The following is a 16,328-nucleotide window of genomic DNA, read 5'->3' as shown; positions in this document are numbered from 1 at the left end:
GCCAAACTTCTCTGGATTATTATTCAGGGAAAAAAAGTAGATGCACCATTTTAATCAAGTCTCACATCTAAGACTTAACTTTGCTTCCATACATAAAGGTATGAAATACTCAGACACTTCACAGAGATTTAAAAAAATGTGAAGTTTGTTATATATTTTATATGTGCTGGTTACCTCCTATCATTCATGAAGTGCGTGCAGCAACACTCAGGACAGGAAAAACACAGTGGAGGAAACCAGCAAGAAATCCATGGCTGCTGTACTGCCCTTCCTCCAGGCATGCTAAGGGAGGTTACCACTATAAAATATGACAAGAGTGACAAAATAACAATTGTGTGTATAGGATATAGTGTGTGTATGTGTTTCTATATTTGTTGTTATTGTATGTATGAGTGTAGTGTCTACATACAGTGGTACATGTGGGAATGTGTGTGTTTTTCTATGAGTGACTATTAAAGGGAACCTGTCAAAAGTTTTTTGCCTTATAAACCCTGCCCATCACCTTTAAGATCATAAGAATGAGGTTCCTGCAACCCCTTAATATCCTCAGATGTGCCCCTTTATACCTCAGAAAAAGTGTTTTATACTTGTCCCGCGCTGTATGTAAATTGCACGGTCTGGTCCGGTCCGATGGGTGTCTCTACATTGTGATCAATGTCGCTCTGGTCCCTTCAAATGCCACCCCCAGTCTCTTCAAACGCCGCCTCTTATAAGTGCATGTACGTAGATGACGTCTCTCTGTCATCGCGTAGTTCCCGTAGTCTTGCGGCTGTGCAGTGGAATCGGAAAGCTGAGCAGGCGCGCCTCATTCTACCCTGTTGAACAGCCAGTGATCCCACTGCGCAAGTGCGAGACATCTTTATTGGTAGAAGAGAATGAAGTAAGAATGGAATTTAAAGTTGCGGAAAAAGACGCTGCATTGTTTGTCTTTGATTGATGTGTCATGTTTTAAACAAAGCTGCTTTGTTTTTAATATGTTGTGGAATTTGGCTTTGACTTTGATACAGTCAGGAATTGAAGCTCGAGGAAGGTAATTTTCATATGTCACGTGCAATCTGGGAAGAGTGAAGAGTCGCTGTGCGTCTGAAGATCTTTGGGTGTAGCTGAATCGAGCTGCTTGAAGGAAATCGACAAACCAGGAATTGAAGCTCGAGAAAGGTAATTTGCATATTTCCGGTGCATTCTTGGAAGAGTGAAGAGTCGCTGTGAGTCTTTACAACAATTCAACAACAGAAGCTAATGACAGATTAGACATAACTATTCAGAATGTTCGAAGAGAAATGTGGCACCCCAGGGGTCTGGTTACCACAGTAATAGAAATATTACGTCTGAAAGCAAGTGGGAGGTTTCCTGGTCAGGAGCGCTTAAGCATGCAACACCTCCTGCCAGTCCTGGGAGGGGAGGAATCTGCCCTTATAAACTAGGTCTGGGGTGGGGTTAGGGGAGAACAAGCAGACACAGGGAAAGAAACAGCAGGAGCTCTGTAGGAGCAGGAGCTGAGTGCCAGGGGTTGGAGCTAAGCAGAGCTCGCCCTGGCAGAAGAATCTAAGTACCGGACACCGGAGTCCGAGGCTGTAAGTATCTCTAAGTCCAACAGCAGAACCCAGCCGGCAGGGGATTCCAGGTCCTCTGGCCATAGAAGCCCAGAGGCTCAGTCACAAGCAAGGGACCAGCACCGCCATCGAGGCGTGGAGGCTAACAGAAGGCCCCAAGTCACCAGCCATACGGGTGAGCACTACATGGTACACTCAGGGACGTGGGCTACTATCACCCGCTTATAGCAAAGTAGCCAGGAAGAGTGCAGACAGACGGGGAGGCCTACAACTCCACCTGGTCAGGGGAACTCCTGTTTGCTCACAGACTGACCAGGCCTCTTATGCTAGCCAGTACTCCCGGGAGGGTCTGCCTTATTATCATCAGTAAAGACCCTGAACTGCACTGCAAAGACTCTGAGTCGTTCCTGTTGCGCTCGTGCACCATTACTCCCATCATTCACACTCATTGCCCTAAGGCTATACTCCTCCCGTGGGGAGTCATCCCATTCTCTGTTGCGCATACAACACCAGCCTCAGCGGCGGTACACCCTGACTGCAATCCACGGGTGGCGTAGTCGGACAATTAACCTAAAACCTTACAAATAGACTGCCACTGGTTTGACCACCCTGAGCCACGGGACCGGGTCATCGCCACGGAGACTATAACCCCGGAGACCCGGCTCCGGGTATCCCACACACGTGCCCACACGGCCCAGGGGATGCGTCAACTTTGGCGTAGTCGGCAGGATTTCTAGCCCGCATCCACCGGGTACTGCGCGCCTTTAAAAGCCTGTCATACCTGCCGTGGTGAAGTTTCCCGCGATCTTCAGCCGTTTTCCCGCCATCCGCAGCTGTTTTCCCGCCATACGCAGTCGTTTTCCCACCATCGGGTGCCATCTTCGGGACGCCACGCGGGAAGAAGAGGGGCGTGGACGCCGAAAGCGCGCGAGACCTGAAGCTCCGCCCTACGCACCGACGCTGCGCAAGGTCCTGGAAGGGAGAGAGAGCGATGCTGACGTCACCAGGACGCAACGCAAGGTCCTCATCCGGAGCCGCACCAGCGGAGCCGCGGCCTACAGAAGAGGATCGTCGGAAGGTAGGCCACACTTAACTAGGGGGGAGGAAGATGACGGACACGGAGGGACCCTCTACCACCAGCGCGGCCACCGCCGCAGTAATGCCATTTACAATGCCTTACATCTCCGGAGCGGCCTGGCTGCCCCAATACTCAGGGGAGTCGCATACCCTAAGCGACTTTAAAGAGAGACTGTACAGCCTATTTAAGGTATACCCCCTGACGGAGGGCCAGAAAGTGAGCATATTAATAGGCCAGCTAACCGGCGCAGCCCAACGCGAAGTAAAGTCCTGGTCAGTCCGGGACAAGGAGACCGTAAAGGAGAGCTTAGCCCGGCTGAAGGACACTTTTGATACCCGCACCTCAGCCGAGATCAAAATTAGATTTTATGGGTGCAAGCAGCGGGCCCAAGACAGTATAAGAGACTATGCTTTGAGTTTGCAAGAGGCCCTGGGAGCCATTAAACAGGCAGACCCTGACAGTGTGCGGAATGCAGATGAAGTATTAACTGAGCAATTCATTGAGGGTCTGCTGTCCAACGCCCACCGAACCCAGTTACGTGCAATGGCCTTGCAGAACACTGGTTTAGACTTTGCAAAGTTAAAAGACAGGGCCATCCGGGTGCTCAGAGAACCGGCAACGGGTAGTGCTGTAACCCACCGGCGCCCTGCTATTACCTATCACCAGGAGGCGGCGCCCTTGTCTGCAGAGCCTATAGGAGCTGGTTCGCAGGCTTTGGACAACAACCCGGCTACAGACCTGCACCATCAGGTCCAAAAGCTAACTAAAAGCGTGGCCGCGCTAACCCGAACTGTGCAGTCTTTACAGGTCTCTCCTCCAGGTAGGATCAAGCTGGCCACCAGTCCGGAGGACGTCCCGTGGTACCAACAGAGCAGGATCCCATCGTCCAGAAGAAGACCCAGCGACAGATCCAACGAGGACGGACAACCTATCTGCCGCTGCTGCAATCAACCCGGACATATGGCAAGATACTGTCATTTAAACGGGCACGACCTGGGGCAGAGGGCCAAACCCCAGGCATAAGATCATCAGGCCCTTCAAAGTGGCGTGATAAATATATAGGGCGATGTCCAGTCTTGCCTGTGGTACTGGATGGCATTCCTATGAGTGCCCTACTAGACACTGGGTCACAGATGACTACCATCCCGTACGTGCTCTTTAAGCGGTACTGGAATGACTCGGACATAACCCGCTACCCAGATGACGACCTGAGTATCATCGCCAGCAATGGTCAGCCCGTGCCGCAGGTGGGATTCAAAGAGGTGACCATTAAGATCGGTAAAGTCGAACTAGCGGCACAAGGACTGATCATTGTGGACATTGACTGTCGTGAGAGTCACCCTAAAATAACCTTGGGTACTAACGTGATTGAAAATTGTCTTGCAGAGATAATTCTCATTTTACAGCAGGTTGCCATGAACGCCAGTTCCAGCCAGCAGCGTGTCCTCCAAAAAGAGATCCGGGCACTGATGAAACGGCAACAGGTGGAATTATCTGTTGGTGAGATTGGTAGCGTGAGAATGTGTGAGTGACCCGTTCCCTATTGCCATGCCCCCGAAAAGTGAGATGATGATATGGTGCCGGGCAGCTATTGGTCTAAGAGGTAGAGACTACCAAGCAATGGTAGAGCCCGTCTACTCAGACAGTAGGCCCACCATTTTGACAGCACGGGGAGTGGTCGATGTACGCCATGGGAGGGTACCTGTCCGCATCGTAAATATCGGCGAGAGAGAAGTACACCTGCCCCGGTATGCCACGCTAGCCATATTGTTCACCATAAACCAAAATTCTGTGAAGGCCGTAGAACCCTTGCCTCCATCTCAACCAGAGGAAGGTAACGGCTCTAAGAAACAAATGGAGGACTGGTGTCAGCAACTGCATTTGGGTACTGACTCCACTCCCTCACACCAAAAACAGGGAGTCTACCGGGTGGTTCAGGAGTACGAAAGAGTCTTTAGTAAACACCCGTTAGACTTCGGGCGAGTAAAGGGGGTAGAACATCACATCCCCACAGGAGACCATCCACCCATAAAGGAAAGATACCGACCTGTACCCCCTGCCCACTATCAGCATGCAAAGGGGATGTTGTGGGACATGAAGGAGGCTGGGGTAATCAGGGACAGCTGTAGCCCCTGGGCAGCTCCACTAGTTCTAGTGAAAAAGAAGGACAACACAATGAGAATGTGTGTAGACTACAGAAAGGTCAACCGTATCACACACAAAGATGCGTACCCGTTACCTAGAATAGAAGAATCTTTAGCTGCATTAAAATCTGCTAACTTCTTCTCCACTTTGGATCTTACTAGCGGGTACTGGCAGGTTCCGGTAGCAGAGGCGGACAAGGAGAAGACTGCATTCACCACCCCGATGGGTCTCAGCGAATTCAACTGTATGCCGTTCGGGCTCTGCAACGCACCAGGAACCTTCCAGCGGTTGATGTAATGCTGTCTGGGACACCGGAATTTCGAGACGGTCCTGTTATACCTGGACGATCTCATCGTTTATTCCAAAACCTACGAGGACCATCTGAAACACCTGGCAGAAGTGTTTGACGCCCTGGCAAGCTACGGCCTAAAGGTGAAACCCTCCAAGTGTCACCTGCTGAAACCAAAGGTACAGTACCTGGGACACGTGGTGAGTGCTGACGGAGTGGCTCCCGACCCCGATAAGATCACCGTGATTAAAGACTGGCCAAGACCCTCCAGCATAAAGGAAGTGCGGCAGTTCCTCGGGTTGGTAGGCTACTACCGAAGATTCATTCCCGGTTTCACCAAAATGGCAGCTCCTATGCAGAGCCCTTCAGGTGGGAAAAGCTGGAAGAGGAGTCCTTCCGCCAGCTGAAGATGGCCCTCACGGGGGATGAAATCCTGGCGTACCCTGACTACGGCCAGCCCTTTATCCTCCACACGGACTCGAGCAACATCGGGCTAGGAGCCGTACTGTCCCAGATCCAGCAGGGGAAAGAATGGGTAATCGCTTACGCCAGCCGAAAACTACGGCCCATGGAGAGAAACCCTGAGAATTATAGCTCATTCAAGCTAGAGTTCCTGGCAGTGGTGTGGGCAGTGACCGAACGTTTCAAGCATTACCTTGCCTCTTCCAAGTTCACCGTGTACACGGATAACAACCCGCTGACACACCTGGACACTGCAAGACTTGGTGCCCTGGAGCAGAGATGGATGGCCCGCCTGTCCAACTATGAATTCACCATCAAATACCGGGCGGGACGCTCAAATGCCAACGTGGATGCCCTGTCCAGAATGCCAAACTTACCGGACGTAGTGGAAGATCCAGAAGAACTGGAAGAAGTCGAACTCCCTGTGTTCCACCCTCATGGGATTACCCTGTATTCCCACCGTGTAAGGGACAGGCGCTCTGCTACGTTCAATTACCCCACTACAGCTGGGCGGAGACACAAGACAGTGATCCCGCAGTCCGTCTGGTGAAGGAAATGCTGACACAGGCTGATGCCCGTCTTGATCCAGACACTCCGGAGGAGACTAAGCAACTGTGGAAAGAGAAAAGTAAGCTGTTTCTTTACAAGGAGAAGCTGTGCCGGAGAATGGTCAACTCTCGAACACATGAGCTGACCTGGCAGGTAGTGGTCCCAAGACGAGATGCGGCTATGGTTCTGGAGGCATACCACGACGGAGCAGGACACTTCGGATGGAAGAAGCTGGAGTTCCTGTTGCGTGGACGGTTCTACTGGGTAGGCATGAGAGGAGCTATCGAGAGGTGGTGCAGGGACTGTGGCCCGTGCAACCTAAGAAGGAAGGACCGTGCCAGCCAGAAGACTCCTCTGCAGCCCATCATCACCAGGCAGCCACTGGAGCTGGTAGCTCTGGACCATGTGAAACTGGCTCCAAGCAAATCTGGGTACGTCTACGCCCTCACAATCGTAGATCACTACTCCCGGTTCCTGGTGGTGGTCCCTGTCAAGGACTTAACGGCTCAAACAGCAGCTGGAGCCTTCCAGCAGCACTGCTGCCGTCCACACGGGTATCCGGAGCAAGTGCTGACGGACCAAGGAACAGCCTTCGAAGCGGAGGTCTTCCAAGAGTTCTGCAATCTGTATGGCTGCAGGAAGATAAGAACAACGCCCTATCACCCTCAGACCAACGGACTATGTGAGAAAATGAACCAGGTGGTGATAGGCTTGCTAAAAACGTTGCCCCTGGAAGAACGCAGTCTCTGGCCTGAAAAACTGCCTGATCTGGTGGACTTATATAATCACATCCCTGTAGGTTCCACCAACTGTACCCCGGCTTACCTAATGAGAGCAAGACCTGGTAAGCTGCCTATTGACCTGGATATGGGAGTCCTGACACCTGAGGACACCTCGCCAGCGGCAGACTGGGATACAGAATGGCAGCAGCAGTATCGGAAAGTACAGGAGAGCGTCGAGCGGAGTCTGTCTCAAGCAAGAGAAAGGCAAGAGAAGACTTATAACCAGCATGCTCCCGCTGTTCCCCTAGTACCTGGAGAGCAGGTCTTGAAGAGAAAGAGGTGGCTCCACAAGTTGGACGACCAGTGGGAGAAGGACCCGTACACAGTACTGCCCTCAAGCCATGATAATTAGTGTTGAGCATTCCGATACTGAAATATCGGGTATCGGCCGATATTCGCGGTATCGGAATTCCGATACTTAATTCCGATACTTTTAGAATATCGAATACCGGAATCGGAAGTTCTCATAATGCCTGCTGGATGGCAAGCTGGATGGCAGCGCTCAGCTGCGATCCAGCCTGTCATCAGAATGCCATCCCAGCGTGGGAGAATTCTCCTGATTATTTAAAAGCCGGCGGGCGGTAAAAAGCCACCGGCTTTTAAACAATCACACAGCCCCATACTGCTTCCTCGCAGCCTCCCACCCCGATCCTCCGCTCCCCCCGCCACCTCCCATCCCGATCGGAAATTAGGACCGGGCAGGGAGCGCAGCACCAAGGAGCGGGGAGCGAAGGACACGGGCGGGGAAGCCGGCAGTGAAAAGACTTCACCGCCGGATTTCCCGTTCTGTGCTGCGCTTTCCCGCCGGTTGTTTCAAATGAACAGCTGAGGTATCAGGTGATGCTGATCAGCTGTTCATTTGAAGTAGCCGCGGTGCCCTCAGAGGGTTCATGTGAGTTCATGCTTGACTGCATTGCATGAACTCACATGAACTTTCCCACAGCCGCACAGGTCAGCCTCACCTCCCAGACCGGTCATGATTGGTGTGTGTGGGTGTCTGTGCGGGTGTGCGCGGTGTGTGTGCGGTGTCTGCGGGTGTGTGCGATGTGTGCGGGTGTGTGCGGTGTGTGTGCGGTGTGTGTGCGATGTCTGCGGGTGTGTGCGTGCAGGCAGATATAGGCCGATGTGACACTACTACTCCCATCGGCCTATGTCTGTCCCCCGTCCACTCGTGCCAGCAGGATCAGCTTGATGGGAGCAGTAGTTCCCATCAGCCTGATCCTGCTATTTAAACTGCCCCATACAGTTATATGAAAAAGTTTGGGCACCCCTATTAATCTTAAGCTTATTGTTTTATAAAAATTGGTGTTTTTGCAACAGCTATTTCAGTTAAATATATGTAATAACTGTTGGACACAGTAATGTTTCTGCCTTGAAATGAGGTTTATTGTACTAACAGAAAATGCGCAATCTGCATTCAAGCAAAATTTGACAGGTGCATAAGTATGGGCACCTCACCAGAAAAGTGACATTAATATTTAGTAGATCCTCCTTTTGCAAAAATAACAGCCTCTAGTCGCTTCCTGTAGCTTTTAATGAGTTCCTGGATCCTGGATGAAGGTATTTTTGACCATTCCTCTTTACAAAACAATTCCAGTTCAGTTAAGTTTGATGGTCGCCGAGCATGGACAGCCCTCTTCAAATGATCCCACAGATGTTCAATGATATTCAGGTCTGGGGACTGGGATGGCCATTCCAGAACATTGTAATTGTTCCTCTGCATGAATGCCTGAGCAGATTTGGAGAAGTGTTTTGGATCATTGTCTTGCTGAAAGATCCATCCCCTGCGTAATTTCAACTTTATCACTGATTCTTGAACATTTATTGTCAAGAATCTGCTGATACTGAGTGGAATCCATGCGTCCCTCAACTTTAACAAGATTCCCGGTGCCGGCATTGGCCACACAGCCCCAAAGCATGATGGAACCTCCACCAAATTTTACTGTGGGTACCAAGTGTTTTTCTTGGAATGCTGTGTTTTTTTGCCGCCATGCATAACGCCTTTTTGTATGACCAAACAACTCAATCTTGGTTTCATCAGTCCACAGGACCTTCTTCCAAAAAGAAATTGGCTTCTCCAAATGTGCTTTTGCATACCTCAGCCGACTCTGTTTGTGGCGTGCTTGCAGAAACGGATTCTTTCGCATCACTCTCCCATATAGCTTCTCCTTGTGCAAAGTGCGTTGTATAGTTGACCGATGCACAGTGACACCATCTGCAGCAAGTTGATGCTGCAGCTCTCTGGAGGTGGTCTGAGGATTGTCCTTGACTGATCTCACCATTCTTCTTCTCTGCCTTTCTGATGTTTTTCTTGGCCTGCCACTTCTGGCCTTAACAAGAACTGTCCCTGTGTTCTTCCATTTCCTTACTATGTTCCTCACAATGGAAACTGACAGGTTAAATCTCTGAGACAGCTTTTTGTATCCTTCCCCTGAACAACTGTGTTGAATAATCTTTGTTTTCAGATCATTTGACAGTTGTTTTGAGGAGCCCATGATGCCACTCTTCAGAGGAGATTCAAACAGGAGAACAACTTGCAAGTGGCCACTTTAAGTAGCTTTTCTCATGATTGCATACACCTGGCTATGAAGTTCAAAGCTCAATGAGGTTACAAAACCAAAAAAAGTGCTTTAGTAAGTCAGTAAAAAGTAGGTAGGAGTATTTAAAACAAGAAAATGATAAGGGTGCCCATACTTATGCACCTGTCAAATTTTGTTTGAATGCAGATTGCACATTTTCTGTTAGTACAATAAACCTCATTTCAAGGCAGAAACATTACTGTGTCCAACAGTTATTACATATATCAAACTGAAATAGCTGTTGCAAAAACACCAATTTTTATAAAACATTAAGCTTAAGATTAATAGGGGTGCCCAAACTTTTTCATATAACTGTATGTTATTTTGGCCCCCATAGGTTTATATTTTTGCCCCTATACATGTTTTATTTAGGCCCCCATATTTTTTTTTGTTTTTGGTCCCCAATAAATTTTAAATACATGTCATTGGTGGCCAGTGGTTACCAAAAATAAATTAGTTTATACATTACCTGTCCCCGTCGATCGCCACCTAAAATAAAGTAAAAAATAAAAAACTACACCTATACTCACCTAGACACCTAATTCCCCGAAGCCATCGATCTCCTGTAATAAAATGTAAAATAATAAACCACAACCTTATCCTTACCCCTCCGTAGTAGTCCACGAGTCTCCCACGAAGATCTCCAGTTTAGAGCAGCCACATAGAATGTGACCGCTCTGAACCGCCGCCGCCGCTAGAATGACGGGGCCGTAAAGCAGCCCCGTCATTGCATAAGCGGGTTCGCCGGAGTTCAGGCAGCGCTGCTCCGGTTAGCTGCTTTACGGCCCCGCTGTACCGTGAGAAATTCCCACGGTACAGCAGTGCCGTAAAGGAGGTCTCCGGAGCTGGTCTGACTGAATGCACTCCGGTGACCTCAGTCAGTGGCTCCCGCTGCCGGGAGCGGACGTGTTCCCGGCAGTGTGAACTTACAGCAGCCATGCACAGCTGTCACCATCTCCAGATGTGACAGCTGTGCATGGGAGATCAGCGCAGGAACGTGGACAGGTAACTTTTTTTTTTTTTAGTAAACTAAGAATTAAATAAAATGTTGTGTTTTATTTCAAATAAAAAATTTTTTTTCTGGGTGTAGTGTGTGTTTTTAATTTTTAACTCTTTGTAGGTTAGTAATGGGGGTGTCTTATAGACGCCCCTCATTACTAACCTGGGCTTCATGGCAGCTGGCACTGACATGAACCCCAACCCTATTACCCTCTGCCACCGCACCAGGGCAGCGTGGAAGAGCGAGGCTAAGTGCCAGAATTGGCGCATCCTATGGATGCGCCATTTCTGGGGCGGCTGACGGCTGGTGTTTCTAGCCTGGGAGGGGGCCAATATTCATGGCACCCTTCCTGGGTTATTAATATCAGCCCCAAGCTGTCTGCCTAGCCTTTGCTAGCTATTAAAATAGGGGGGACCCCACGTCATTTTTTTGGGGGGTCTCCCATTTTATTAGGCTAGGTATTAAGCTGGGGGCTGATATTAGTAGCCTGGGAAGCTCCGTGGGTATTACCCCCTTCCCAGGCTTCAAACATCTGCCCCAGCCGTCTGCTTAACCTCCGCTAGAGACTAAAATTATGGGGGATCCCACGCCAATTTTATTTTTAATAAATCCTTTATTTTAACACTAAATGACACTTGAGAGGTTAATAAAGATGCAGTCCCTAAATTATTATTTATTTTTTAATTAATTTTTCCCAAAAATTTTGACGTGGGCTTTGCCATATTTTTGTATGCCAGCCAGGTACAGCATCCAGGAACGGGCTGCCCCCAACTCCCAGCTGGGTAAAGTGGGAGATTTGTACAAGGTAAATAGGATTTTGAATAAGGTAGGCTATCACTCCCTTTTGCAACGCCATGCCATATAGGGCGGCACAGTGGCGCAGTGGTTAGCTTCCCTGTGGACAGCGCTTGATTGGAACCAATTTCATCCTATAACACGACAATGACCCAAAGCACACAACTATTTAGGGAAGAAGCAGGCATCTGGTATTCTATCTATCCACTCCGGCCAGCGCAATCACCAGATCTCAACCCCATTGAGCTGTTGTGAGAGCAGCTTGACCATACGGTACGCAAAAAGTGCCCATCAAGTCAATCCAACTTGTGGGAGGGGCTTCAGGAAGCATGGGATGAAATTTCTCAAGATTACCTCAGCAAATTAACAGCTAGAATGCCAAAGGTCTGCAATGCTGTAATTGCTGCAAAGGGAGCATTCTTTGACGAAAGCAAAGTTTGAAGGAGAAAATAATTCTTTCTAATAAAAATCATTATTTCTAACCTTGTCAATCTCTGGACTATATTTTCTAATCATTTTGCAACTCATTTGATAAATAAAAGTATGAGTTTTCATGGAAAAAAAAAATTGTCTGGGTGACCCCAAACTTTTGAACGGTAGTGTATATTATATACCTAATTTAAAATGCGCAAGGCATGAGACCCTCTCTCCAAATTTTTAGAGGGTCATCATGTGGACCTCGTTCATAATTTTTAGAGGGTCATCATGCGGCCCTCACTCAATATTTTTAGAGGGTCATCAGGTGTTGCTCATTCAAAATTTTTAGAGGGTCATCAGGTGGCACTCACTCAAAATTTTTAAAGGATCATCAGGCGGCCCTCACTCATAATTTTTAGATGGTCATCATGCAACCCTCGCTCTTAATTTCTCCCGGGTGTGCATGATGCCCTCCTTCATAATTTTTACAGGATGTGTATAAGCCCTACCTATGCAATTCTCTTACATATATATATGTATACCCACCAGGGGTAAATGCTTTTCAGCCCTTGCACATAATGCGTAGGCTTTACTAATCTAGGAGTCCCACTCCTCAAAAATGGGAAAAAAATCTTTTCTGATGCTCTCCTCTAAGTGTCTTCTAGAGGTCTTCCACTTAGTGCATAGGCTTTATGAGTCTAGGAGTCCCACTACCTAACAATTTTAACAGAATGTGTACGAGGCCCTCCTTTATGTCTAATGCAGAGTGTATCGGAATCCCTCTTCCTTATAATTTTTGGCAGTTCTTGCATTGTCCACATTGGCTTTGTGAGTTTCAGAGTCCCTCCTTCATAAATTAAACAAGATGTGTCTGACCATGTCACACACAGCACATGCCCAGATAAGGTAGTAAAATTACATTTACCAGTGACTACCGATGGGTGTAAAACACCCAGACAAAAAATATGAAAAAGGTCCTAATTATTAAGCAACAACCAGAGGAACAACCTCTCTACTATGTCATCTACTGTAGTCATAAGTGACAGGGAAATATAGTGAGAGATGGCCCGGCTATTAAGGGATGGAAAATACATTTTCTTTCTCTTTTTAATTTTGCCTCATATACAATTATACAGGAAAGAATGTTTCCTATCATTTTTTCCTGTAAAATACACTTTAGCTTTGGTTTTATATGTTTTATTGTCAGTCCATAAAAGTGGAGTAATACTCAGACAACATTGTTCCCAACAGCGACCTGGGAGTCAGGGATTTGCCCAGGTGTCTTCCCTATGCTGTTCTCATTCCATTTGAGCGCTGTTTCCATCCATTTCAGAGATTTTCCTGCTACCCCAGCCCTCCTGTAAGGGTCTTTCAGGGAAATGCTCGAGTTTCCCATTGACTTCCATTATACTCGGTACTCAAGTCGATCCCATATGTGGATCTGACCTGCTCGATTTAAGTACCAAACTTCTCTGGATTATTATTCAGGGAAAAAAGTAGATGCACCATTTTAATCAAGTCTCACATCTAAGACTTAACTTTGCTTCCATACATAAAGGTATGAAATACTCAGACACTTCACAGAGATTTAAAAAAATGTGAAGTTTGTTATATATTTTATATGTGCTGGTTACCTCCTATCACTCATGAAGTGCGTGCAGCAACACTCAGGACAGGAAAAACCCAGTGGAGGAAACCAGCAAGAAATCCATGGCTGCTGTACTGCCCTTCCTCCAGGCATGCTAAGGGAGGTTACCACTATAAAATATGACAAGAGTGACAAAATAACAATTGTGTGTATAGGATATAGTGTGTGTATGTGTTTCTATATTTGTTGTTATTGTATGTATGAGTGTAGTGTCTACATACAGTGGTACATGTGGGAATGTGTGTGTTTTTCTATGAGTGACTATTAAAGGGAACCTGTCAAAAGTTTTTTGCCTTATAAACCCTGCCCATCACCTTTAAGATCATAAGAATGAGGTTCCTGCAACCCCTTAATATCCTCAGATGTGCCCCTTTATACCTCAGAAAAAGTGTTTTATACTTGCCCCGCGCTGTATGTAAATTTCACGGTCTGGTCCGGTCCGATGGGTGTCTCTACATTGTGATCAATGTCGCTCTGGTCCCTTCAAATGCCACCCCCCGTCTCTTCAAACGCCGCCTCTTATAAGTGCATGTACGTAGATGACGTCTCTCTGTCTTCGAGTAGTTCCCGTAGTCTTGCGGCTGTGCAGTGGAATCGGAAAGCTGAGCAGGCGCGCCTCATTGTACCCTGTTGAACAGCCAGTGATCCCACTGCGCAAGTGCGAGACATCTTTATTGGTAGAAGAGAATGAAGTAAGAATGGAATTTAAAGTTGCGGAAAAAGATTAGCAGGATCCTGGTTCAGCGGCTGAGTCATTACTCCATGGCAGCCGAACCAGAATACTGTGAATCTCCTACTTCTTACAGCATCTCTGGCACCTCTTCTGATTAGTAGACCCCAGGACATCACTATGCGACATGCATGACATCGAGGAGGCCTACTAAGCAGAAGAGGGGCCAAGGAGGCTGTCAGTAGAAGGAGCTTTACAGTCCTCTGATGCAGCCGCCATGGACTACTGACTTGACCACTAAGCCATCGTCCTGCAAATCTTTTGATTGAACTCTAATGCTAAATATACATGTAAATAAGAGACAGTGTGTTTTTGTATGGAATGTTTAATTAATATTATATTTATACTCATCTTTTTCCGTATATTTCTGTAGGAGACCTGTCTCCACCATAATGTTTGTAATTCTTACTAGGTGCTTCCCCGTTCATAAGTTTTGAATATATTCTGCATTGAGTGACAGCGGTCATCTTATGATTGTTATATAACAATCAGAACACATGATTGCTTTATCTCTGGCCATGCACAGTACAACTATTATGACACTGATGTATGTTTTTGACTTCGGTGGTAGGTATACAGTACTTAAAGGGAACATGTCCTGATTTTTATTTTTATAGTAATAATTAGTGATTATACAATTAATTATTTTTAATACAAAATGAAACGTTGCGTTGTAACATTTTTTTCTTATTCACTTTTTCTCCAGTTACTGAGGGCTGCCATTTATTTGCAATTATGTAAGTGTCTGAGCACGACATTTACACACCGCAAACACAGCAGCCCCTGGACATTGGAAAGGCTGCAGTCAGTGTCTGACCACATCTCCTAGACTCCTGCATGGTGCGCAACACAATCAAGAAGTTTACAACCCATGGCACTGTGGCTAATCTCCCTGGATGTGGACGGCAGAGAAAAGATAATGAACGGTTGCAAACCAGGATAGTTCAGGTGGTAGATAAGCAGCCCCAATCAAGTAATTCCAAATAAATTCAAGCTGTCCTGCAGGTTTAGGTGTATCAGTGTCAATGCAAACTATCTGTCGATATTTGAATGAAATGAAATGAAATGCTATGGCAGGAGACCCAGGAGGACCCCACTGCGGACAAAGAGGCATGAAAAAGTTAGACTGCTGTTTGCCAAAATGTACATTAGTAAGCCAAAATCCTTCAGGGAAAGTGTCTTTTGGACAGATAAGACCAAGATAGAGCTTTAAGGTAAAGCACATCATTCTACTGTTTGCTAAAAATAGAATGAGACCTGCAAAGAAAAGAACACAGTACCTACAGTCAAATATAGTGGAGGTTCAAAGATGTTTTAGGGTTGTTTTCCTGCCTCTGACACTGACTGCCTTGACTGTGTGCAAGGCATCATGAAATCTGAAGATTACCAAAGGATTTTGGGTCGCAATGTAGTGCCCAGTGTCACAAAGCTGTGTTCGCATCCCAGGTCATGGGTCCTCCAGCAGGACAATGACTCCTTACTTCAAGAAACACCCAGAAATGGATGGAAACAAAGCCCTGGAGAGCTCTCAAGTGGCCACCAATGAATATATATCTAAATCCCATTGAACACCTGTGGAGAGATCTTAATATTGCACCCTTCAAATATGACACATCTGGAGCAGTTTTCAAAAGAAAAGTGGTCCAATATTCCAGTTGAGAGGTGTAAGAAGCTTGCTGATGTTTATAGGAAGCGATTGATTGAAGTTATTTATTTCAAAGGGTGTGCAACCAAATATTAAGTTGAGGGTGCCAACAATTTTGTCCGACCCATTTTTTGGCGTTTTCTGTGAAATTATGTCCAATTTTCCCTTTTTCTCTGTTTTTTGTGTTGTTCCAATACACACATATGAAATAAACATGTGTATAACAAAACATGTGTAATTGCAATAATTTTCTGGGAGAAATACTTTATTTTCTGGGACAATTTCAAGGGTGCCAAAACAACTGGAATCAAGTCTCACTTCTCAGCTCAACTATATTTTTAGGTGTATAAATCTTTTGACTCTACACACAAAAGTATAAAATAAAGACTCAGACACATCATGGAGAGTTAAAATCATGAGAAGTTTATTAGATATTTTATATGTGCTGGTTACCTCCCATCACTCACGGAGAGTGTACGCAACACTCAGGACAGGAAAAACCCCCAGTGGAGGAAACCTGTAGGGAATCCATGGCTGCTGTACTGCCCTTCCTCCGGGCATACTAAGAGAGGTTACCACTATAAAATATAACAAGTGTGACAAAATAACAATTGTGAGTACAGTATATAGTGTGTGTTCAGAATATTGTATGTCTG

The sequence above is a fragment of the Phyllobates terribilis genome, unplaced genomic scaffold (genome assembly GCF_046119375.1).
Source record: "Phyllobates terribilis strain yellow unplaced genomic scaffold, ASM4611937v1 Scaffold_2__4_contigs__length_985480577, whole genome shotgun sequence".
Taxonomy (NCBI): domain Eukaryota; kingdom Metazoa; phylum Chordata; class Amphibia; order Anura; family Dendrobatidae; genus Phyllobates; species Phyllobates terribilis.
Note: the sequence above shows the minus strand (reverse complement) of the source record.